This window comes from Gossypium hirsutum, chromosome A07 (assembly GCF_007990345.1).
Source record: "Gossypium hirsutum isolate 1008001.06 chromosome A07, Gossypium_hirsutum_v2.1, whole genome shotgun sequence".
Taxonomy (NCBI): Eukaryota; Viridiplantae; Streptophyta; class Magnoliopsida; order Malvales; family Malvaceae; genus Gossypium; species Gossypium hirsutum.
The window spans coordinates 15,666,146-15,690,114 of record NC_053430.1 but is presented as its reverse complement, the minus strand read 5'-3'; the positions used below and the strand labels follow the sequence as shown (position 1 = coordinate 15,690,114).

The window sequence follows — 23,969 nt, the reverse complement described above, 5'->3', positions numbered from 1 at the left end:
CCGGTCCAATTCTTTCAATGACCTCATATGGTCCAATAAACCGAGGACTTAATTTTCCTTTGCAACCAAATCGGAGAACTTTCTTCTAAGGTGACACTTTCAAGAATACCTTATCACCAATCTCAATCTGAATCTCAAGCTCAATTTCTTTTCTTTTAAGATCAGCATAAGACTTTTGTCTGTCTGAAGCTGCTTTTAGGCTGTCTTATATCACCTTTACTTTTTCTTCAGTTTCCTGAATTAAATCAATGCCATGAATCTTCTTTTCACTAAGCTCTATCCAATACAATGGAGTTCTACATTTCCAACCATACTGGGCTTCATATGGTGCCATTTTGATGCAGGATTGGTAATTATTATTATAAACAAACTCAACCAAAGGCAAATACTATTCCCAGTTACCTTTAAACTCAAGTACACAACACCGTAACATGTCTTCTAAAATCTATATCATTCGTTTTGATTGGCCATCAGTTTGGGGATGAAATGCAGTACTAAAATGCAACTGTGTCCCCACTGCTTCTTGCAATTTATACCAAAATCGAGATGTAAACTGAGGATCTCTATCAGAGATAATAGAAACCGGTACACCATGCAGTCTAACAATTTCAGAGACATACAATTTAGCCAACTTATCTAACGAATAGTCCATACATACTGGTATAAAATGTGCCGATTTTGTTAGCCGATCCACAATTACCCATATAGCATCTCTCTTTCTCGGAGACATAGGTAATCCTATTAGAAAATCCATGGTAATTTTTTCCCATTTCCACTCCGGTATATTGATTGGCTGTAATAACCCTGAAGGAACCTAATGCTCAGCTTTCACTTGTTGACATATTAAACATTTGGTTACGAATTCAGAAATATCTCTTTTTATTCCCGGCCACCAATACATCTTTTTCAAATCATTATACATTTTATTATTACCAGGATGAACTAACATTGTACCATTATGAGCTTCACACAAAATCTTTTGTACCAATTATGAGTTCTTCGGAACGCATATTCTATTTTTAAACAACAACAAGCAACCATTAGACCTAATTTGAAACTCTGAATCATAATTCTTTTGACATTGCTCCCGTTTAACTTGCAACTCATTGCCACTCTTCTGTGCTTCATAGATTTGTTGTATAAATGTCGGTCTAGCTTTCAATTCAGCTACAACCGAACCATCATCTGAACAAGATAACCGGGTGTTTATTGCTCTTAAAGTAAACAAAGAGTTCCTGCTCAGTGCATCCGCTACAACATTGGTCTTTCTCAGATGATAGTCAATAATCAAATCGTAATCCTTTATTAACTCGAGCCATCTGCGTTGCCTCAAATTCAAGTCTTTCTGTGTCATTAAATACTTCAAACTTTTATGGTCAATGTAAATATGACATTTTTCACCATATAAATAATGCCACCATATTTTCAATGCAAACACTATAGCTGCCAGTTCAAGATCATGTATCGGGTAATTTTTTTATGTGGTTTAAGTTGTCTTGAAGCATACAATTGTTTTTCCCATAAACTTTTCAACACAATCCTCAAATGTTCAACATGTTTATCTTCACTTCGAGAATAAACTAAAATATCATCTATGAATACCACGACAAACCTATCTAGGTAAGGTCTGAAAATCCTGTTCATTAAATCCATAAACACTGATGGTGCCTTTGTTAATTCAAATGGCATCACCAAGAATTCGTAATGACCATATCTAGTTCTGAAAGCTATCTTTAGAACATTTGAATCCTTCACCCGAAGTTGGTAATAACCCGAACGAAGATCAACCTGTGAAAATACAGTAGCTCCCTTCAATTGATCAAATAAGTCATCAATTCGAGGCAGTGGATATTTATTCTTTATAGTGACTTTATTGAGTTGCTGGTAATCAATACACAATCTCAAAGATCTATCTTTCTTCTTTACAAATAACACCGGAGCACCCCATGGAGAGAAACTAGGTTGAGAAAAACCCCTGTCAATTAGTTCTTGTAACTGCACCTTCAACTCTTTCAACTCAACAGGAGCTATTCGATCAGGTGCTATCGATATTGGTGTTGTTCTCGGAATTAGATCTATAGAGAATTCCACTTCTCTGACAGGTGGTAAGCTAGGCAATTCTTCCAGAAACATGTCTGGAAACTCACATACAACTGGCACAGATTGAATCTTTGACTCGGTTACCTTAGTATCCAACACATAAGCAAGATAAGCATCATATCCTTTCCTCATACATTTCTGTGCTGCTATTGCTGAAATTATATTAAATAATCCATCTAGCTTGTCAGATTTAACATGAAGTAACTCACCATCTTGACATTTTAACACAATATGCTTCTGCTTATAATTAACTACTGCATCATGTTGGGTTAACCAATCCATTCCCAATATCATATCGAATTCATCAAAAGACAGTAGCTTTAAATCAGCTAAGAAACATTTTACCATAAGTGGACAGTTTTTACAAACTTTATCCACTTTTACACATTGACCCAAAGGATTTGAAACTTCCACTACAAATTCAGTGAATTCAACAGGTAAATTTTTAACATTTACAAAATTTATGCATATATACGAGTGTATGGAACCTGGATCAATCAATGCAGTAATATCAGTATCTAGTAAAGAAAAAGTACCAGTTGTGACATCTGGCGCTGAAACATTTTCTTGGGCTCGTATGACATATGTTCTTCTAGGAGCTCGAGCCTTAAATTTAGCATTTGAATCTTTTGTAGCACTTCGATTACCACTAACATTTCCGGGGTGTCTAGGTGGTCTACCCCTTGAAGTAGTGTTACTTGGTTTTGAAGTTTTTTCAGCATCTCTTTCTACTATTTCAGGTCAATCTTTCAGGAAGTGATCAAATAAACCACATTTGTAACATACACTGGTTTTCATTCGGCATTCACCATAATGAAATTTGTTACAGTGTTTACATTTTGGCTTCGTGTTTCCCACACTTCTAACATTAATCACTGACGATGACGAAGACTTGGGATTAAACGTTGAAAACCATACTCGTTAGCGGAATACCCAGCTGAAGTAGTAGATTCTTTTTGATACCTCTTCGATTTCTTTGAAGAAAATGATTGAGACCTACCAATAGGTCTTTTCCCAGATGATCGGGCTTTTCTGTTTTCCTTTTTCTTTTCTTTACTCAGCTCTTCAGCTTTGTTTGCACGATCAACAAGTGCTGCAAAGTCTTTTATTTCTAGAATACCAATCAGTAATTTTATATTTTCATTTAATCCTTCCTCGAAACGTTTACACATTTCTCCCTCTGTTTGTACCCATTCAATAGCATATTGGCTTAACTGTACAAACTCTCTTTCATACTCCGCAACGATCCTATTCCCATGTTTTAATTCTAGAAATTCTTTTTTTTATCTAGAAATCTTTGACTAATATATTTCTTTCTGAATTCAGAATGAAAAAATTCCCAAGTAATATTTTCTTTTGGAACCACTGAACTTAAAGTTTTCCACCAGTGATAAGCCGTGTCCTTTAACAGAGATACATAATATTTCAAGCATTCAGTTGGAGTCCATGATAATTTGTCCAACACTCGAGTAGTATTTTCCAGCCAAAATTCAGCTTTTTCCAGATCATCATCGATTGTAGCTCTAAATTCCTCAGCCCCATATTTTCTGAGTTTATCCACTGGAGCCTTACCAATTCTAACAGTTTCAGTACTCGATGGTCTCCCAAGAACAGCCTGAGTATATGGTGAGGGAGGTCGTGATTGAGAAGCAGCAGAATTTCTTCTCAAATATTTAGAAAACCATTTATCCAATGTTTCAAAGAAAATCTCTATAGCATATTCACTTCGGCCCTCTGATTCGGACCTTCTACTACTACTGCCACCAATAGCTCGTCATACGGAAGCTTGAGAAGTACTCTTAGCTTCCTTAGATTCTACTCTTGCTCAATTAGAAGACATTTACTATACGAAAAACACATTTAAAATGGTTAGGAGATATCACACTATCATCAATTACATAATGGCATGTATAGTTAAATTCGCATTTGCTATGTTAGTCCAATGATCGGCTAAATCGTAGCTCTGATACCACTAAATGTAACACTCCTAACCTGAATCCGTCAATGAAAACGGAATGTTACGAAGCATTACCGAACTTATACACTATCATTTATACAAAATCGAGTCATAAATTTGCGTTCCAAATTTAAACTTTTCAAATTTCATCATAAAGTCCCTAATATGGGTCTACGGAGCCCAACACATGCTTTAGAAGCGTCTTGGAATTAAATCAGTAACTTTGGAAAACTTAGAAAAAAATTTCTTGAAGTTAGGGGGCACATGCCCATGTGGCCAGCCCGTGTGGCTCCCATGGCCATGTGGCCAGCCTGTGGGCAATTCTGACTTGCATTTTCTTAAGCATCAAAGGGGTACACGACCTGGGCACATGCCCATGTGGCTAGGCCGTGTAGTAAACTGATTTTCACCATTTTTACGCCATTTTCACACGATTTTGACACATGACCATGCTTGAAACCCATGTTCTTCAGACGACCAAAACATACGGCCGTGTCTTTTACCCGTGTACTATCCTGACTTCATAATTAAGGATGCAGGGGACACACGGTCATTTCACACACCCGTGGGCTTATCGTGTGTCACGCACGGCCTAGCACATGCCCGTATGTCTAACCATGTGAACGAAAATAGGTTGTTTTGGGCCACTTTTCTCACCCCAAACTTAATCATTTTCCTGTACCAAAATTTATAAGTATATACCAACCAATTCAACAAAATTCTAACATTCAAAACAACATGTTTTTATATTAATCCACAACATACCAATATCAAACATGCTCCACTTGATTACCAACCAAAATATTAAGTTGTTATTTGACCACAAAAGATTATACATGCCATTATAACAAAATAGATTTATCATTTTTACCAAAATGAAGGGATTGACAGTGTGATGATAGCTCCGACCCAATTCCAACCTTCATAAGCTTTAAGCACTATAAAATAGGAAAAATATAAACCTAATAAGCATTAATGCTTAGTAAGTTCATATAACCAAACTACAGTTACCATTCATGTTCATCAAGTAATTCATACATTAAGTAATATGTCCATTAACTTAGTTAATTAGCGATTAAGACCTATACACAATCATTCAACCAATTGATTAGTTTCTGAAAATACTAAAATGCATGGATGAGCTCATTATACCATTTCTTTTTATATCACTACGTATGTCATTACCGCTAAATTATTGAATTCCCGACGGACCTTTCATTTTCCAGTTATACACTCGAGGTGTACATTCCTTTCCAAGTGGTACGCACAAAGTATACATTTCCTTTTCATATGGTATACACAAAGTATACCTAACCTTTCCAAGTGTACACACAAAGTATACCTTTCCTTTTCATATGGTATACACAAAGTATACCTAACTTTTCCAAGTGTACACACAAAGTGTACATAACCTTTTCAAGCTGTGCCATTTGGGTACATAAATCCTTTTCAAGTATTACCCTTTCGTTTACATTCCTTTTCATAATGAGATCAAAAGATTATCCTTTCGGAACAACCTTTACTGCAACATATGCAGGATCTCATATACATGGTAATTACCTGTTCAATCGGAAATCAATATTCAAACGGATTTATGTAATATTTCATCATTTATATGTAAATCACAAATCAACATTGGTTTATTACATGTACATACCAATTACAAATCATGATTCACATAATTCAACAATCAATTCAACACATTTACATGCTTAATTTAGTTATACGAACTTACCTTGACAATTGATTGTATCTACTTATCCGAAACTTTTCTTTTCCCTCGATCTTTTTCTGTTTTCGATACTTCTGGATCTATATAAATAAATTTAATCATCAATTCTATGATTTGTACATTCAATCAATCCCATTTCATATTTTAGGCAAAAGTACCATTTTGCCCCTAAACTCTTAATTAATTCCAATTTTTTCCCTAAGCTCGGAAATTGAAATTCATGCAATTTAGTCCTTATTCCAAGCTTATTCAAAATTCCAACATAACTTTTACAGCACATGTATTTCATAAATTTCATAATTTTTTCCAAGAATTTCACTACTTTGTAATTTAGTCCCTACACATGTTTTTACTAAAAATCACTTTGTAAAAGTGGTTTATCTATCAATAATCTTTCATTTTCTATCAAAAACTTTCAATTTACAGCATATTCATCCATAGGTAATTTTCTAAACTTTAATTTCTTTTAAATTTAATCCCTCAAATAAAGAGATTAATCTTTCCTAATCTCAAAAATATAAAAATCACTAAAAACGGGACATAGAACTTACTTATTCAAGCTTGAGAAATTCCCTTTCTCTCTCCTAGGGTTTTCATGTATTTTATGGGAAAGGTGATGATATAAAATAAGTTTTATTCTATATAATCTTTTATCATATATTAATTTATTCACTTTTCAATTTTTTCCTTGCATCTTTTCAATTTTCCATGAATGAGTCATTAAAAATATCTACATGTCTTTTATAAATGGTCTAATTGCCATATAGGTACCTCACATTTTGAATTCTCTAGCTATATAATCCCTATAGCTATTAGTATACAAGTTTAACATTTTATTCAATTCAGTCATTTTTGCAATTAGACACATAATTGATAAAATTTTTGTATAAAAATTTTCATGCAATATTCCTATCATAATACCTATCATTTTATATTAAATAATTTCATTTTTCGGACTTGTATTTGTGGTCCCAAAATCACTATTCCGATTTCACTAAAATTAGACTGTTACATACGGTATCTTGATTATTGATTTTGATGGTTTTGCCATATATTTGAGTATTGAATTGAACTTTTATGATTTAAAGGTTGAAATTATGGATGGCAGGAGGATTCATGGTTGTATTATTATTATTTGATTTGTTGTACTTACTTCGGTAAGATTTATCATTTTAATACGTAGAACTTATTAAGCTTCATTGAGCTTACTTGTGTTATTTATTGTTCTTGTAGATATTCAGAAGGTTGGACGATTGGATTGACACTTAAGTCACACTATCCATAAATTTCGGTAGTTTTTGGAACATTCATTTCAGATTATATAGAATGTAATAGGTTGTATGTCATTACTAATGTTTTGGTTATGTAAAATGTTAAGTACGATTTTATCCGTAAATTGCTAACTTATATGATACATGTGAATGAGGTAAGATGTTTTAATGCAAATATGAATGATATGTGTTAATGCAGTGTTATGTTTGATGTGCCTATGATAGGTACATTGGTTAGGTGTTAGATTTGATGAATTGATAAGTTCTGATTGGTGTTTTATTTTGATGTATAATTGTATATAGTTGTGGTATAAATGAGGATACATTGGTTAGGCACTTAGGATGTTGATTTTTCATTTTTTTAGCTTGTTTAATGTCACTTTGAATAAGTCCTTTGGCTGGTAAATGGATTACTTAGAGTCCAAGTAAGCTTGAAATGGTAAACTTGTTGTTTAAGGTTCATTTTGGGTCCACATGGCCTGAAAAACAAGCCTTTGACTTAGCCATGTGAGACACACGGCCTGGCGACATGGTCGTGTGTCATCTGATGAGTTCTTACAGTACAAGTCAATGAGTTACATGGCCTAGCACACGGCCTAACATACGGGCGTGTGGGGCAATTTCGAGTGTTACACTGCCTGGTACACGGGCGTATGACATGGCCGTGTGACCTTATCTAGTGAGAGGACACACGTAGCCTGTTTTTTAGTAAAATTAGAATAGTGGTTTGGGACCACAAATCCGATGTCAAAAAAGTTATTTTATTATTATTTTAAGGTTTTCTGTATTATAGTAACATCGTATAAAAATTTCATGAATAAATTTTATTGTTTTTATGCTTAATTTGATAAAAATGACTAAATCGCATAAAGTGCAAGACTTGGGTTCTATTAGAAAAGGTGCTAAATTACTATGAACTTTAATTATGAGTGGCCTTAAATGGTAATTAGACCATTAACATATTAGTGGACAATTATGGACTTTAATTATAAAATTATAAAGGTTAAAAATAAGGTTAAAATTGTAATTAAGCTAATTAGTATAGTAAAACAAAAAAAAATTAAAATGTCATCTTCCTTAATGAGAAAGAACACCAAAATTGATTAATAGGAAGCCATAGCTAGGGCTTAAAGCATTCAGCTAACATTTCTAGTGCATGTAAGCACATTTTTGCTCGGTTTTTAATGATTTCTATATTTTTGGAGTCGTTGTAGCTTAATATAGCTAGCCCAAGGACTAATTTACAAAACTGTTAAAAGTCTAGGGTTTTACCATGAATGAGTGTTAGTTTTTTTTTGATGTTTGGTGGATGAAAATGAATGTTTGATAATAGTTGAGCAACTTTTGTATAGAAAATTTTGATGAATTTGTCAATTAGGGATTAGATTGAAAAATAGAAAATTATTCTTGGAGAAATTATGAAATAATTGAAATGTAGGGATTGTTAAAGGCTTAAGTGATGTACAGCTATGGTCAGTTTGTGTTAAATTGTATGAATTTCTATTTTTATAAGCTAAGGACTAATTTGAAATGAATTCAAAATTATAGGGGTAAAAGAGTAATTCTTCCAAAACATGATTTTTGGATTAAATTGAATAGAATGAAGTTTGAATTAGTTAAATTTGATTATATAGATCAAGAAAAGCAGCGCGCGAATTTAGATCGAGGAAAAAAAGTATTGGATTAATCGGTTGTATTTCCCCGTTCGTGTTTGAGATAAGTTCGTATATTTAATTAGTATTGAATTATGTTTGATTTAAATGTTTTTATGTTATATTCTTGGTATTACAACTCTACGAAAATATCCAACAAGTTTCAGCAACTTTTAGATCCCGTTTGAACCTTAAGAATATATAGGATACAAATGACATGTCATTAGGGGTTACCGTGTTTCGGATGTTGGTCTTGTACATCCTACCAGTGGCTGAGTTTCTAGCATGTGTTGCAGTTACTTGACAGCTTGTGTGAGCAAACCCACTTATGGCTCGAGAGAAAACAATTATATGAGATGAGTTAGTAGTGGTTTCAACCACGTGTTAGCACATAGTGTGCGTGATTCCTGAGTATCCAATATTATTCTAGTGGTTCAACAGGTATACAAAAAGGGGAGGATCGGTATAAGCTTCGACTTATAATATCACGAAAGCATGAGAATGGTATGAAATGATAGTGATTAAAGATTTTTAGTAAAAATGTTTACATGGAAAACTTAAGGAAGCTCTTTGTTGTGTAATAAATTTGATTAAGTTATATGTTAATCAGTATTGTGAATTGTTGTTGGTGCTTAGGCTTGTGCCACGCAATGTTGGATATGTTCACTATTTTGCCTTTAAGCTTTTATAATGAAATGGTAAGTATTGTTTATGATTTACGAACTTACTAAGCATTATATACTTACTTGTGTGATTTCCTCCTATGTTTCTAGATAATCAGAGGTTCATGCAGGTTGGAAGCTTGTCGGAGATCCATCACACTATTCGTTGGCTAAATCAGTAGATTTTGATGATTTTGAGTCATGGTTATAATAGCATGTATAGGTGTTTTGTTTAATGAATTTAGCCATTATGTATGGCTTGAATATATGTTATCTTGGTTGATGAATTAGCTGGTATGATATTAAGTGATATGGTATTTTGTGTGGTTGATAATTTGATGTTGTGTTGGTTAAGATGATGATAAGGAAATGTTGATGGAAATGGTATGGTAACAATGAATGGTTGGTGTGGAATGAATGTAGCATGGTGTTGAAAATGGCTAGTTTTGGTAGTTTGGAAGTGATCATCTTTTGGTCAAATTGGTATGGTATATGTTAGTTGGGAAAATTGTCATTTGGTATTGGTTGTGTATGCATTTTGGTATATGAACATATGGATAAAAATGGCTTTGAAATTGTTCAGTTGGTAAATTTTAGTGAATGAAATGGTTAAGTGTTAGGTAAGTTTGATTGTTGGAATTGAGGTGTCATTTTGGCATATTGGTTGAATGGATAGTTTCTATGTTGTATAAGCTTAGATATGCATATGCAAAGTGTGTTTTGAATGCTTGATTTTACGTGCAAATGGCTTGTGCATGAGGTGTGAGTTTGGGTGAGAAAAATGGCTTGGAAATGACCTATTTTTCGTCCACACAGGCAGAGACATGAGAGTGTTAGACACACACATCCAGGCGACACGGCCATGTGTCCCCTGTAGCTTTCAAAGGTTTGCAAGTCAAATTGTTACACAGCTTAGAACACGGCCTGGCACACTGGCGTGTGGCTTAATTGTGTGACCCAAGTTAGTGAGTTACACATGTACAGACACGGGTTGGGACACGGCCGTGTGTCCCTATTTTAAATGCCCACACGGCCTAAGACACGGGCTTGTCTCTTGGCCATTTGGCCCTTGCAGTTTGAAATTTTTAAATTTTTTCAAAAAAAATTTCATGTTTTCAATTTAGTCCCAATTTGTTTCTAATGCCTTTTTAAGGCATCGAGGGCTTTTAAAAGGGACTATATGTATGGTTTTGGTTGATGTTGTTATGATTTATGTGATGAATTGTCAATGTTAACTAATTCTACATTGACATTATGCTTAGATAACACTCCGTAGCTCTAACCGGTGACGGGTACGGGCTAGAGGTGTTACACTAGGACAAGTCGTATGTCCCTAGTTCAAAGGTTAGACGGCCTGGCCACATGACTGTGTGATCCCCATATCCAAATTTTTGTAACTTTTTCCTAGACTTTCCAAATAATTTCAATTTAGTCCTGAATTCTTTCTAAGGTGTTTCTCGAGCCTCGAAGGCTCAATATTAGGACGCTGTGTGTATGTATAAATGGTTTATGTTAGGTTTATGATATTGAAAGTAATTAAGTTTAAATGTTTCGATTGTACAGTAATGCTTTGTAACCCTAATCCGGCGACGGATACGGGTTAAGGGTGTTACAATAAATCATTTATTTATATAAACAAAATAATAAACATGTACTTATTTAATCAAAATATATATTTTTTACATAAATCATTATGTTAAATATATTTTAAATTAATAACTCTTTTATTTATAAAAATAATAAATATGTAATTATATAATAAAATATACATTTTATATATATCATTATGTTAAAAATATTTTTTTAATTAATACTTCCATTATTTGTATAAATAAAATAATAAATATGTAATTATATAATGGAAATATATATTTTTATATATCGTTATGTTAAAAGAAATATTTTATTATTTAAAAGTTGAATTAAAATTTTAATTTTTCCTTATATAACTTTAGTATGTCAAATATTTTATTTATCCACCTACATTGTGTATAACCTCCCCAACCCGGCCCAGATGTTATGGTCAAATCATGAAAGTGATATTAGCCATTGAGATGGCCAAGTAAAGCTTTTGAGTTCAGTAAAAAGAGTTTGACAATAAAAGTCTCAGTGGTTCTTAAAAGAAAACATAACTTAAGTTTTCAATATATATACACGTGTATATTTATTTATCGTAACTCATAATAGCACAGGTGAAATTTTTTGATAGAAAAATAATTTTGATCCAATTTCAAAAGTAAAATTTAAAATCTAATCCATTTTTTTAAAAAAATTAATTTATTTTAAATATCTCATTTACTTAATTTTAATTACAAGGTAAGTTGGAAAATCCATATTTAGGCTAGTTGAAAATAATTTTAAAAAATAACTTAAAAAATTTTAATCGTATTTGTGTTTAATGTCAAAAGCAAATAATGTCAAACCTCAAAATTTAACACCATATGGAATGGTAAAGTCCATGTCACAGTTCGCATGTAAATAATGCAAAAATCAACAAAGTTTATAAAACGGGGTTTAAAATACTTTGTATAAAATAGGTGACGATGCTCCCAATGTCGAGTTCGAGCCTAACCTCAAGAATTACCCGAAAAGATGGGAAACTAAGGAGTGGTTTATAAAACTCAGTGTGGTCTTAACACACAAGCAATAAGCAAATTAAACAGTAAACTATAACATACAATTTTGCAATATATAATACATTTCAGATTATCAATTTCATAGTGATATCAGTAAGTATGCAATATGCAGGATTAACTATAAAATTTTCCTACCCATCTATTCGCTACACTCTGTAATAAGAGTTCTCCAAAACTCGTCCAACCCTATACACCATAACAGTGGGAGCATAAGCTAGTGTAGATATACTACCAGTAGATATGCAGATAATCTCCAGTAGATTTGTAGATGAACTTCCAGTAGGTATGCGAATAAACCGCCAGTAGCACTTTCTCCTTCAACAACCCAATCCCAATGCAACAGTATGACATGCTTTTATAGATCAATAAACAGTAATGATAACAATATGCTAACGTGTTTATCATACAAACAGTAGCAGTTGTAGTTTTAACAGTAGCAGTGAATATAAATCAGTAGCAATTTCAAATTTAATACATAATGAAACATATCACATATTTCAAAACAGAAATGGAAAAAAAGTCTTAATTGAGCTTACGAGAACTTTAAACAAGTTGGGGACTATACAAGGATTAAACTGAAATATTTCAAAAAAATTAAGGCAAAATTATAAAACAAAGGTCACATGGCCGCGTGGCCAGACCGTGTGAAAAGCTGATGCCGTGTGGCATTGAAGTACACGGGCTTGTGTCTAGGCCGTGTAACTAACTGAAGTCGTGTGATCAGTAAGCAAAATCTCCAACGATAGTCACACGACCGAGTGATTGGGGCATTTAACTAGCTGTGACTGTGTGAGTAAAAATACCCTAAATTTACAATAGCACATGATCATGTTGACCAATTGAATCAGACACACGCCCGTTTGGTAGACCATATGATCCCAAAATACACACATGGTTTGCCACCAATTTTCATGGTTAAGACACGCCTTTCACCACCAACTCGTTTAGCACTCCACACACTTAGATCTAATCCAACACCCCTAGATCCGGTCCTTCAAATGACATATTCGCACAAGATATGTAAGTTAGCAATCGATATTAAGGCTTTCGAAAAAAATTCGAATGCAATCAGTTAGGCAACTTGAAAGAGTGAGTGAAGATCTCACACTCAAAAAAGCATCAACAACCAAATCTAAACGATAAAAGGAACTTACCAATCTACCGGTCGAAAAGGGAGAAGATTGCATCACACAAAGGAGAAAAAGGGAGGAAAAAGAGAGAAAAGAAAGAGGAAGATGAGAGGGGAAATAAATGGTGCGGCATAAGGAAAGAGAATAGGTAAAAGAAAAGAAAAAAAAACATAGAGAAAGGGGCAACAATAGAAAAACAAAAGAAGCAAAATAGGGTCCGATCAAACAAAACTTGTTTATATACCTAAGGTTAGACGACACTATGATATACAATTTAGGGTTTATTGTACTAGGGTTTTAGGCCTTCTAACAGATTAGGCCCAAATAGAAGCCCAGTTGCAAACTCAAGTAGAAAATTAAATAAATTTAACAGTAACAGAAATAACCCATAAATTGAACTCACAATTCAAGGCGTGATATTGTGGGTATGATATTCTAATATTATAAGATCAAATAATTATTTCAAATATCATTTTTTTCACCAACAAAGTGGATATGATAAATTCCACTATTATAAAATTAAATAATTATTTCAAATGTCATTATTTTTAGTAAATATAATTTTTAGTCCAATTTTATAATTACATATTTATCAAAAATAAATTTAACATAATGATATATATTAAATATATAATTTCATTGTATAGTTACATTTTTGTTTATATAAAAAGATTTATTAATTAGATACATTAATTAAAAATAAAATAAAATAAAGCTTGAAAGAGCATGAATTAAAAGAATCATCAAACTTGCTTGGGGGAGGATTTGAGCATAGGTCAGATGGTTAAAAATATCAATATTTAATAATCCGACCAGGAAAGATGACATGTTAAATGTAGGGTGTGCTTTGTGTCCTGTCAACAAAAGTGGCATCTTTCTCTAAATAATAAAAATATCGTAATTATAAAAATATGCCTAAATCCCTATTTCTTTTTCTTCATAATTGGCTTTTTTAGCTAATTTACACTTTATTTACAACATAGGGAGCCTCAGCTTCATTAAAAGTATCATAGAGTCCATTATACTAAAAGTCAAATTATATTTGGCCCTTTCTATTAAAAAAAATGAGTAAATAGTCCTTGAACATTAGATCAAAAAGTAAATTGATCCTTCTATTAAAAAGTTCATCCATTTTTATTGTTAAAATTGTCTCTATATGTCAACATGAGAAACACATGGCATGCCACATGATACTGTTTGGTTATTTCATTAGCTACACCAAGTTTTAACATGTGACATCCATCGTACTTTTACCTCCCAACTACCTAAAAATTTCTTTTCTAATAATATTCCATAATTAAGGCTCGGTACCTAAGAAGATTAATTCACAAGCAATACATATAGTAACAACATAGAACTAAAAGTCAAATTATACCGAGAAAAATTAATCCGAACCTATGGCTCAGGAAAAAATATATAAGCAAGAACACAAATATCATAAACACAATTCATTACCAATAAATCTTTTATTAAGTTTTTGTATCATTTAGACAAGAACTTAATTTAATTTGAGGCTTTAAATATATTTTTTATTAAAAATTATTGGTTGCAATCAAGAGTGAAGCCAGAAAATTTTTTTAGGGGATCGAAATTCAATTGTATATTTTTACAATAGTAAAAATGTAATTTGATCATTTTAATAGCCTATATCTTTATAATTTTTAAAGGATTATGTATCCTCTCAAAATTGGCCCAGACGTTACGACCGAATTCTAAAGGCTACATTAGCCACCGAAATGACCAAGTAAAACCATTCAGTTTGAAAACCTCTATTTTGATCAAATTTTTTTTAACTTAAAATGGTTGCCTTAGGTTTATTCAAAATATCAGATTATTAGGTCATCTATGATTTAAGTCCAGTTTATTAAAAAGTTGTGTCGTTTGAAACACTCAATTGCTTCCAGCATTATGCCTTTAAGAACTTCGTTCATTATTACGCAACGGAAAAAGTGATGCCTTTAATTTTTGTAAGAAAATTCATGTTTTAAGTTATATTAAGCCAATTATTAAATTTGCTAGATTTTTATCCAAAATTCCATGCATGCAAAAACCAAATAAAAAAAACCCATGCCACAATCCATATTAACAAAATTTACAATCCCAAAATAAAAACCGAAATAAATAAATTAAAATTAAAATACTTTATTAAGCTCAGTGTAAGTCTTAACAGAACAAAAGTGGTAATACAAACATTCAAACAATCACAGTAGGACACATAGCCATCAATATCAATGTCCATAATAGATACTAGCAATTGAATAAACCATGAATATGCATTGGCATGTTCAAATGTATAACAGTGCAAAGGTCTTATCCATCCATCCGCTACACACCACGAGTTCCCTAGAACCTGTATTTTGAACACCAGAAATAATAAGAGCCAAAGCTCGATGTGGATAAACCACCAATATCAATATACAGTTAAACTACCAATAGTTTGCATACAAATTGCAAGTAAGTTGTGATAAGTCAATGGTATTCTGACAATACTCCGGAGCACAAATATACTGTTAAAACAATAATGCAAATAATCCTCCAGTACTCCATGGAACTCCTCTATTACCCCATCAAATCCCAAAAATCATGCAATGCAATATGACATGTAACAATGTAGCACATCATGCTTTATTAGTAACAATTTTAGTACGGTGGCTAGTTATACATGCATTCAATAAAACAATATCAGCAGCATGTTTTACATGCAATCGATATATACAATAATAATTAGTGACATTTTTTTATGCAAACAATCAAAAGTAACTCGTCATACATCCCAATAAACATAAAATCAGAATACATTTGACATTTACACATCCAATTAATCACAAAAAAAGGTTATTAAACATTCGACCATCACCTTTTAACACTTACCATAATCAGAAATCCCTTATCCAACAAAAAGTCATTCGACCATGAACAAAATCCGCATGTACAATTGACCAACATGCGCATCACATAATTCAACAATCACCAAAACACCCAAAGGGAAGACCCACACCTAATTAACGCGAAACCGAAGCACTATCGTGAACCTGCAGCTCCTATATTTAGATCTAGACAGATCTCGATTAGATCTATACATAACACACCCAAAACATGATTAAAACCAACCTTCAACACTCATATAGGGTTCAACCAAATCAAGAAACAAACTAAAATTTTAGATCCGAATTTCCAAGATCACTTACTCTTCTATTGATCAAACGAAGATGCAACTGACCCCAAGCTTCAGTGGAGATCTAAGGAGTTCAAATTTGGACCTTTAACAAAGAAAATTCACAAATTTAGCACTAAAAAAATTTGGCTATCATAGGAAAAATAAATAAAAAGATAAGATTAGATCAAATCTAGACAACTTACACTTTTCAACTTAGATATGCGATAACAGAGAAACAAATAGAGCAAAAGAAAAGAAGCAAAAGGGCGACAACGACAAGGGTGGTGTTTGATCATTAGCACAATAGCAATGGAGAAGAAAAAAATGGCAGTAGAGGGACAACAGCAACAATGGTATAGGAAAAGAGAATGGGCGACACAAGGTTTGTAACACCTTTAACCAGCATCTGTCACCAGAATAGGGTTACGAGGCATTACTGGACTTATACACTAACATTTATACAAAATCAAGTCATAAATTTGCATTCCAAATCAAAACTTTTCAAATTTCACCATAAAGTCCCTAATATGGGCCCATGGGGCCCATTACATGCTTTAGAAATGATTTGGAACTAAACCGGTAACTTCAAAAAACTTTGAAAAAGTTTTCTTGAAGTTAGGGACACATGCCCGTGTGGCCAGCCGTGTGGCTCCCATGACCGTGTGGCCAGCCCGTGGGCAATTCTAACTTGCCATTTCTTAAGCATCAAAGGGGCACACGACCTGGGCACACGCCCATGTGGCTAGGCCGTGAGGTAAACTGATTTTTCACCATTTTTAAGCCATTTTCTCACGATTTTGACACACGACCATGTTTGAAACCTGTGTCCTTCACACGACCAAGACACACAGCCGTGTCTTTTACCCATGTCCTGACTTCATATTTAAAGATGCAAGGGACACGTGGTTTATCAACATGCCGGTGTGTAAGCCGTGTGTCTCACACGGTCTAATCACACGCCCGTGTGACATGCCGTGTGGACTCAAAATGAACCTTATAGTTCAAATTTACTAATCCTGCACACCTTGAATTGCAATCAATTTAAAATACAATTTTTCAACCAGTCCAAAACATGATTAAACATATCTAATACACACTAAAACCACTAGTATAACGATTTAACTTACGTAATTTCAATAACTATTTAACATAGAATTTCCAAACATTATACCCAAATATCATCCAAATCAATTCAAAATAAACTATATAAATGACTATTTTATAAACAGAAATTTTGCTTATATAGATTAACCTTTATCATTCTTACACTATTAATATTCATACTCAAAATAACATTAAGACAACCTAGGTACATGCCATTCCTCAAGATAAGATACATCACCAAGAATTTGAGTTCGGGAGTTGGCTTGGATGCTGAGACGTTATTTACTTTGTACCTAACCTGCGCATGGAAACAAACCGTACGCTGAGAAACAAACCGTACGTTGAGTATACACCCAGTGGTATTTCTATAAACCAATACTTAATTTATGCATTTATATTTAAACCATATAATCCAATAAATAAACATATCATGAACATTCAATTAATTGTCTTCATTTCATACTAACATTTATCATTAGAATCGAAACCAGTAAGATATTCAATTCAGTCAATATCATTCAGTCTTCAGTGCAGTAATTTACCCCTATTAACATAACTCGGACCTGGATGGATACACAGATGCAACCCACACACCAGGATAGTATACAGTGTTTCATCGACCGAAGCCGGAATACACTGTAGCAGTAACAGTAGTTGTAGCGATACACGGAGTACCTCATCAGAACGAATTCAGAAAAATAACAGTAATAGTAAGACGACACTTATAGTGTCTCATTGACACAAAGTCGGAATATTAATGAACACTTCCAATCCTATGGCATGCCAACTATATCTGACTAGCCCGACACTGTTAATAGGGTTTTCATTTCCCTTTCAATTTTTCATATAACAGTTATTGCATTTCAAATATAACAATTCTTACCTTTAATTTACTTACCATACATAATAAAGTAATACATATAACACTTAATTTAAAAGCTCAGTTTATAGAAATACAAACCGTAATTCTCAAGTTTATCCGTTATCTTTGCTCACTTTCTCTTTTCCCTTCTTTGATGACATTTTTGGTGCTACGTTAGCTACGAAAAAATTAAAATTTAAGATCATCAATATTTATCATTAAATAACACACTCTTCTATTTTCCATGTAACTTTTACATAAATTCCAATTTTGTCCTTCCACCATAACCATTCTTTCTCTTCAATTAAATCTCATATTTTCATTTAATACCCACTTTAAACAAGTTTCAACTCTTAATATTCAATATAAAACATCAATTCTACAATTTAGACAATTTATTCCCTACTATAACAAAACTTATATCTCGTTTTACAATTCAATCCTTTACCCACTTCTAACTTAAATTTCTATCATTTTATCCCATAACTCATCTATTTATTCAACTTAATTAACATCTAAATTCACTAACTTTCTAAATTTCAACATAATTCTAGTAGAACTTTATTCTAAGATTCCAAAAATATCAAAATTACAAGAAAATTGACTAAATTGACTTACCAATTAAGCTTCAAACCTCAAAACCCTATTTTTCCTTTTCTTATTTTTTCCTTCTTTCTTTCCCCCACTTTCGTTTCTTTCCCTGTTCTTTCTTTTAAATTTTGTTTCTGTTATTTTCTTTATTCACTTAATATATTATAATATTAATATAATTATAATATAATATTATTTACTTATTATATAAGTAAATACTAATAATTATCTATATATGTTTTATGCATACTCCACATGTATTTCACTATTATCACACACTTGGCACTTATGGTTTAATTGCTAATTTAATCCTTTGACTTTTCTTTATTCTTCAATTCAACTTTTACCCTTTTATTCAATCTAGTCATTTCACTAAATTAGCTTTAATTCAAGCTAATTCACTTAACCAAAGTCTACTTAACTACACAACTAGCTTCGTAAATATTTCTAGTAAATATTTACGAATTCATTTTGTAGAAATGATGGCCCGAAAATTCAATTTTCCAATACCCGTAAATATTGGGTCATTACAAGGTTACAAAATAATTAAGGTTAGAATAGGACAATGAAGAAAAAATGAGAGAAAAATTAAGGAAAAAAAGAGAAATGAGAGGGTGGGATGGTAAGGAGGAAAAAAATGAGCAAAAGGCTAAATAGAAGAGAAAAAAATCATATATACTAGGGTTTTTATAGGCATGGATGACACACTCTAGGGTTTGAAGCAAAATTAAACAAAATAAAAATGATGCAAGGGAAGGGATTTGAACTTTGTTTGTAAGACAGTTTCAATAACACTTAACCATTAGACCAGTAACTCATTTTTTTAACACATGCACAAAGATAACCTTAAAAATCAGTGCGTGACCACTCTCAGTTCAAAAAATCAATTTTACTAACCCGATCTTTGGGATGTGACAAGTGACAACTCTCCCCTCTTAAAAAGAAATTTCATCTTCGAAATTTCCCTACTAACACGCCAATCCCTTAGCCACAAAATCTGTTATCCCTCTTTTCAAACAGACCACTATGCTTCTACTGTGCAAATCTTATTCTAGTACAATCTAGACAATACATCTCCTTAAACCTCTAACGGACTTCTGTTGAAGATCGTATTCACTACCACAGTCTATCCCAAAAGACTAACTACAATAACTTCACTAACAGTTTCCCCTACCCAAAATTATCAGTTAAACAAAAACACTACTAACAACAACCAATTGGGTAAAACCAATCTCAGTCAATGCAAGGTACAAATTAGAATGGGTCGTAAAAGTACCTACAATAACATCGAATGCATCTTAAACCTCTTAACATCTAACTGTATAAACCAGTGTCAGCTATCTAGCCTTAATTCTAACCGTACCCCTCAAGGGTAGTTATCCAGCTTTCTGATTCTGAATTTGTGTTGGAGCTTGCATCAAGCTAGGAGGACGACGTGGACAATCCCTACGACAATGCTTAGTAGACCCATATCTCAAACATGTACCAAACTATTTTCAACACTTGAAAAATGGAACTAATTATAATACCTACAAACTAGAATTCTCATTGATCCAATAGAACTTCTGATACTCGTTGCTGCAACATTCTGCTGAGGTTTTACCTTTCTAACTCACTTAAAAGATCGCAGATTCGAGCCAGCAGGACAAGAACCCCTCTTATTTTGTACTTTATTTTTTTTCCTTTTTCTCGTGCTCCAAGCGCTTACTCTCTTCCATTATCTTGGTCTTATCAACCATAATCTTAAAAACCTCTTTTTAAAACTCCCAATATTTTTTGGACACTACATAATCCCAGTCTCTTAATTTCTGCCTTCAGCGATAGGTGCATCCATGGTGTCACTCATCTCAAGGTTAGGCATACGCCCTTGAAAAACATATGACTCAGCTTGAGCTGCTCAACATTGCACTCCTCTAGTATGCATACCTCAGGTTTTCATATCATTTTTACAACCCTATGTTTTATCTATAGATTCAGAAAGATACAAACTTTAAATATTTCGTGAAATTTTTCAGTTCTAATGTCTACAGTTTTAAGCAATATCGTCTTTAGTGTTTGTCTATAATTTCAAGAGTACTATGAGGATATATAATGCCCCAAAATTCCTATTTCTGCTTTTGTGAAAATGCGACATAAATGTGTATCTACTTCAGTGGTTAAGGGTCTTGGGTGTGTGTGTGAGGTCTCAAGTTCAAGCCCTACCTTTGGCAAATTTTGATATTTTTATGATTTAAGCCTTGCATTTGGGGAGTGGGCTTATATTAAATTTTTTGTAAAACCATATCATAATGAGTCTGCTAGTTCGAGTGGTAAGGGAGTTTGTGTGTTGTGTTGAAGGTCCTGAGTTTAAATCCCTGCATGAGTGTGGGTGATATTTTGCTCCGTAATCTGATAGAGTTTCAATCGAGTGGGAAGTCTGAGGAACTTGAGTTAGTGGGGAGAGAATCTAGGGATATGCTATCATTTTTGTTTATTTCTTTTTTTATTTTTTATTTTTCCCTAAAAATCTCTTCATCTTTTTCTTTTTGACGTTTTTTCCCTTTCCTGATAAAGTTTCGGCTTTTATTGTTTCTTCAATTTTACTTATCACTTTTAAGTTTTCACTATTGTTCTTGGAATTTTGGGGATTCTTTGCTCGGTTAAGGTATGTGGGTGATAAACCGTAATTCATACATATTTTTATCCCATGCTTAGCACATTTTATGGATGATTTTTCCTTAAAATTGGTGAATTTGATGCTCCTAATGCATTAATTTCATGTTTTATACTTAGGTGAGCATAGGAGAGTGAAAGGAACGAGAAACAGGCCAAAAACAGAGAAAATGGGCCAACGTACAAAATCAACACGGCCTGGACCTCCTCACACGAGCAGACCACATGACCGTGTCAATTTGGCAAAATCGAAGCACGACTCACACGGGTGGACCACATGCCCGTGCCTATTTAACAGGCTTGACCACGGTCTTAAGCAATCACACACTGGAGTGTCACACGGGCGTGTTCCTGCCGAGCCCAAGTTTAGTCTAATTTGGAAAAGGCCAATTTTGAGGTTTCTTAGGCATTCTAAAGCCTATAAATACACCCTAGATGAGGAGGAAAATGATATACACAGATAGGGAAGCAGGGAACTGCTCAAGGAAACTCGATTGATCCATCTTAGAAGCCGGAGTCATCATCAAGACTGAAGATCTCCCCTCAATTTCCCTTCAGGAGTTTTGGGTTTTTCTTTATGTTTTGTATTCATTATTCTTCTGAGATGTTTACCCTTTTAGTTATGAACTAAACCCCTAAATACCTAAGGGGAATGAAACCTAAGACAGATCTTGTTATTATTATCTGAATTGTATGATAAATATTTGAGTTGTTCTTAATTACGTGTTCTTAATTCTTGTTTTGATATTCCAGGATATTAATTCAAGTTAAGATCTTATTCAGAGGAGGAATAGACCCTGTCTAAGAGTACATTTTTCATAATTAAGGGGAGTTAGTTGCGCGCCTAGAGATAGGGTGACAAGATTTTGTCGGATTAGGGTGAAACCTTATAAGGGGATCTATAGATCGTGTTAAAGCAACCCTAGGGAGTTAATTAGAAAGAGATTTCAATTATTTAACCTAGCGTTAAACGTTGTTAGTCTCAAGAGAGATAATAATTTAACCTAAAGATTTCTACGGATCAAGTCAAATGAATAAATCGTCCGATTCAGAGTCAAATAACAAGTGAAGTCTAGGTGGATTTTTCCTTAGGTATTGTCTCAATCAATCGAGTTTTCCAAAATTAATTTTCTGTGAATTCTTACTTTAGTTAATTAGTTAGTTAAAACAAACCTCATTATTCTTAGGCTAGATAATAATAAAAAAGTCATTACTAGTACTTTTAGTTCCTTTGGGTTCGACAATCTGGTCTTGCTAAACCTATACTATTGTTCGATAGGTACACTTGCCTTCATCGTGATAATAGTTAGTTTCAAGAATGATTCATTATAAATATTTAAAACCTGTAATGAATATCACGTATCAAGTTTTTGACGCTGTTATCGGGGAACTAAAATATTAGAAACACTCGATTTTTATTACTTTAGCCATTTACTTTTACTGCAATTTAAATTTTATTCTAATTTTTATTACGAATTCTTTCTTTTCCTTTTTTCTGGCAAGTTCTTATAGTTTATGACTAGAATAAATCCGTCAGGACCATTAGTTTTTGACAGTGAGGTCGATTGCACAGTTCACAAAAACCAAAAAGAAATAAGGTGAAGCTTAAGATACACAGAGAACGAGCAAGAGGACGATATTCAATCCACAACCGAGGAGATGGCTGAAAACCAAGAAAATCTTCTACTTCCTGCAATTGTTGTTAATCAAAATCCTGCTCCGTGCACTATGTATGATTATGCTAAACCTAATTTAACAGGAACTGAGTCAAGTATAGTTAGACCTGCTATTGCTGCAAATAATTTTGAACTGAAACCTAACACCATTCAAATGATACAACAGTTTGTTTAGTTTGATGGTTTGCAGGATGATGATCCCAACGCTCACTTGACAAATTTCCTAGAATTTTGCGATACCTTCAAAATTAATGGAATTTTTTATGATGCCATTCGCCTTCGATTGTTTCCCTTTTCGTTAAGAAATAAGGCTAAAAAATGGTTGAACTCAATACCACGAAGGTCAATCACTACTTGGGAACAAATGACCGAAAAATTTTTATTAAAATATTTTCCATCTACTAAAACAGCCAAATTACGTAATGATATCTCTTCTTTTGTGCAGATGGATTTAGAAACACTCTACGATGCATGGGAGAGATACAAGCCTTTTAAGAAGATGCCCTCACCATGGGTTACCGCTTTGGCTACAGGTTCAAACGTTCCATAATGGCCTGAATCCTTCAACTCGATAGATGATTGATGCAGCCGCTAGAGGAACTATCAATAATAAGACACCTGAGGTGGCTTACGAATTTATTGAGGAGATGTCACTGTATAATTGTCAGTGGCAAGTTATGAGAACAAAGCCGACGAAAGCAGCCGGTGTTTTTAACCTCGATGCGCTTACTATGCTATCTAACTAAGTAGAACTCTTAAATAAAAAGATTGACGGTTTGTGTGGTTC

General features: G+C 33.2%; 1 non-coding gene across 1 annotated transcript; it reads right to left on the bottom strand.

Annotated features, from left to right (window-relative positions):
- Nucleotides 1-23,594: 23,594 nt before the first annotated feature.
- LOC121204407 (small nucleolar RNA R71) lies at nt 23,595-23,699 on the bottom strand. Its single transcript, XR_005899332.1, has one exon. It is a non-coding gene; the product is annotated as a small nucleolar RNA R71 (small nucleolar RNA).
- Between the last annotated feature and the right edge of the window lie 270 nt (nt 23,700-23,969).